Source organism: Hyperoodon ampullatus (assembly GCF_949752795.1).
Source record: "Hyperoodon ampullatus genome assembly, chromosome: 6".
In the NCBI taxonomy this organism is placed as follows: Eukaryota; Metazoa; Chordata; class Mammalia; order Artiodactyla; family Ziphiidae; genus Hyperoodon; species Hyperoodon ampullatus.
This window is the reverse complement of record NC_136919.1, coordinates 87,094,901-87,098,744: the sequence shown is the minus strand read 5'-3', so window position 1 is coordinate 87,098,744 and position 3,844 is coordinate 87,094,901. Positions and strand designations below refer to the sequence as shown.

The 3,844-nt window shown below is 46.0% G+C and overlaps 1 pseudogene across 1 annotated transcript; it reads right to left on the bottom strand.

Moving 5' to 3' along the window:
- Nucleotides 1-796: 796 nt before the first annotated feature.
- LOC307054842 (leucine-rich repeat-containing protein 59-like) lies at nt 797-1,816 on the bottom strand (annotated as a pseudogene). The gene has a single exon. The product of its transcript is annotated as a leucine-rich repeat-containing protein 59-like (transcript).
- Between the last annotated feature and the right edge of the window lie 2,028 nt (nt 1,817-3,844).

Below are 3,844 nucleotides of genomic sequence, written 5' to 3'. Positions count from 1 at the left end.
GGGTCCACCTTCTTGTTTATTGGCAATCAGGGAATTAATGCTCTCAAATTGACGCAAGGAGCCTGGACTGTCCCCATTTTATAGAAGCCACATAAATTGCCTCAGGACTCTACAAGAGCTGCCCAAGAACCTCATGGCTATGAGATTTCTATCTGTGGGTCATGAATCTGTTTCCCATGAAAGATTCTATATTCCAGCCAAGAGACACTCAATCCTGGTGTAAGTTTTGTTCTCTCAGGACATTATAAAGGAGGCAAAATGATGGAAAGAAAGGATACCAGGGTGGGAATCCAATTCTGCCTCAAACTAGCCAGGAGACCGGAGGCAAGTCCTGGAAGGCCTGTTTCCCTGTCTACAAGGGTTACATTGGACTAGATGGGCTGGAAGTCCTGTCACAGCCTGAGATTTTGTATGACTGTTAAAATATCTGAATGTCTGAGGTCCTTAAAAAATAGGTATGCCCCCGCCCAATTTAGACTAGATTTGCTGAGTGTGGTGTTCCTCTAGTCCCCAATAACACACTGCCTCCTGATCTGTCCTGGCTCCCCAGGGAGGAATGAAAGAAAGGCTTTGTGACATACAAAAGTATAAGTGTAGTGACAGCTGACCTTTAGTAGAAATGAGTCTTGCCTTTACACAGCTTTGTATAACAACTAGGAATGGCTATGCTTTTTCCTCTCCCCACCCCAAGCCTACTCTTTTAAGCATGCAGGACGTATCCCCACCTCCTATTTCTCCTTATTCCACCAGGGGACCCTGACGAAGGAACAAAGGAGTCTTACAAAGAGGAGGTGTCTCAAGTACCAAACGGCAGCCACGTGATGACGGCAGGTAGGTCTGACACTAAAAAGAGGTTGTGTCCAGCAGAACCCAATTCCATAGGAGTCCCAGCTCCAAGACTGGGGGGCAGCAGGCGTGGAGGACAAGCTCCCTGCTGAGAATCAGTCTGCAGGACCCACCGGAGGATGCCGTGGCTGCGCAGCACCGGAGCGCGTTGTCGTAGATGGTGTTCACACTGGTGCAGACGGGCTGCTGCTGCAGCTCCGTCACCCGACAAGCGACGAGCCCGCCAGCCACACGCAACAGCAGCGGCAGCAACAGCCCCAGCACAGCCCAGGATCGAGTGTGGTTCCCGGGTGGTGGCTTCCAGGGCCGAGAGCCGGACTTAGATTTCGGGGCCTGATCTGTTTCCTTCTTAGGTTCCTTCTGCTCCCGCTTGGCTGCTTTGAGGGCGTCCTACTCCTTTCTCCGGCGCTCCTTCTCTTCCGTCTTCTCCCGCTTCCGCAGTTCCGCTCCGGAGCCTCCTTAGCTCGCTACTTGGCCTCCCACGTCTTCTCGGCCTCTCGATGTATTTCCAGCTGCCGCTGCCTCTCTCGCTCCTGATCGAGCTGCACCGCCTTCGTGTGCTCTAACGCCCTGTTGGCGCACTGCTTACGCTGCTTCTCGTCCAAGCAAGACAGGATCCAGGGGGTTATCCTTCAGGCCAGCCACTTCAGACTCCTGAGCTGAGCAAAGCTGACCGGCAGGGTGACCAGCCTGCTGTTGAGGTCCAGGTGCTGGAGGTTGACCAGGAGGCCGAAACCCGCTGGCTGCTGCTGCAGTTTGTTCTTACTCAGGTCCAGCTTCACCAGGTGTGTGAGGCCACGGAAATCCGACAGAAGGGTACTCAGTTTACTGCAGGACAGATCCAGTATGGTGGCCTTTGGGGGGCAGCCAACTCCTTGACCGGGACCTCATTCAGGTCGCTGAGGCTCAGGGCCAGCTTGTTGCTGTCCAGCTCGCGGAGGTTCCCGCCCTGGCTACCGGTCTTGGTCATGGTGATGCCGGCTGAACGGGGCTTCGACGGGCAAGAGAAGGGGTGAGAAGCCGCTCGGCGGACTCGCACCCAACCGACAATGCCTGCGTCCCCTGCCACCTATCCGCCCCCCAGTTGGCACTCTGAGCCTCACGCCCCATTCCCACCGGTGCAGCCGCGACAACGATGATGAAGTAACTCATCCCACCAAAGTCATTCAACTAAAATGTTCAGTCACCATGTGCACCTAGGTTTTTCTTTTTTTTTTAACAGTTTTTTGAGATGTAATTCACACACCATCCAAGTCACTCATTTACAGCCACTATGGAGAACAGTATGGAAGTTCCTTAAAAAACTAAAAATAGAACTACCATACGACCCAGCAATCCCACTGCTGGGCATATACCCTGAGAAAACCATAATTCAAAAAGGGTCATGTACCACAATGTTCACTGCAGCACTATTTACAATCACCAGGACATGGAAGCAACCTAAGTGTCCATCAACAGATGAATGGATAAAGAAGATGTGGCACATATATACAATGGAATATTACTCAACCATAAAAAGGAACGGAACTGGGTGACTTGTAGAGACATGGATGAACCTAGAGATTGTCATACAGAGTGAAGTAAGTCAGAAAGAGAAAAACAAATATCGTATATTAATGCATATATGTGGAATCTGAAAAAACTGGTATGGATAATCTTATTTACAAAGCAGAAGTAGAGACATAGATGTAGAGAACAAATGTATGGATACCATGGGGGAAGGGGGTAATGGGATGAATTGGGAGATTGGGATTGACATGTATACACTATTGATACTATGTATAAAATAGCTAACTAATGAGAACCTACTGTATAGCACAGGGAACTCTACTCAATACTCCGTAATGACCTATATGGGAATAGAATCTAAAGAAAGAGTGGTTATATGTATATGTATAGCTGATTCACTTTGCTGTACAGTAGAAACTAACACAACATTGTAAAGCAACTATACTCCAATTTTTTAAAAAGTGTATGATTCTGTGGCTTTTGGTATATTTACAGTTGTGCAATCATCACCACAGTCAGTTTTAGAATATTTTTACCACCCCAAAAAGAAACCCTGTACCCCTTGGCTGCCAGCTCCCAATTCCTCCATCCCTCCAGCTCTAGGCAACCATTAATCTGCTCTCTGTCTCCATATATTTGTCTGTTTTGAACATTTCATATAATGGAAGCATACAGTATGTGGCATTTGTGACTATTTCCTTCAATCAGTGTAAGATTTTTAAGGTTCATTCATGTTGTAGCATGTATCAATACCTCATTTATTTTCATGGCAGAATAACATTTTATTGTACAGATATGTCCCATTCTGTCTATCCATTCATCAGTTAGTGGACATTGGTCTGTTTCCACCTTTTGGCTGCTATGAAGAATGCTACTATGAATGTTTATGTACAAGATTTTGTGTAGACATATGGTTTCATTTCTCTTCGTTCTATACCCAGAAGTGAAAATGCTGGATTCTATGGTAACACTATGGTTAAGCTTTTGAAAACTGCCAGTTTTCTAAAGTGGCTGAATCATTTTTCATTCCCACCAGCAGTGTAGCAGAGTTCCAATTTCTCCACTTCCTCACCTACACTTGTTATTATCTGACTTTTTGATGATAGCCATCCTAGTAGGTATGAAACAGTATCTCATTTTGGTTTCTATTTGCATTTCCCTGATGGCTAATCCTAGGCTTTCTTTGAAGTGCATCTTAAAATATTTGTTACAGTTATTCAATTCAGTGTTAAAATCCTTGCTCTTAAAGCAATTCAAAAATCAATGAGAAAAAGGAGTGAATGTAAGCTGATAAGAATGTGTGTGCATATACATATGCACATGTGTGTGCCTCTTGCATGCATACATTTATTTACATGTAAACATGTATGTCTCAGAACTATGAAAGTGTGGGCTCTCAAGTTAAATTGCTTGAGGTCAAATCCAGGCACTGCTACATAGTACCTGAATGACCTGGAGTAAGTTGATTAATTGCTCTAAGCTCATTTTT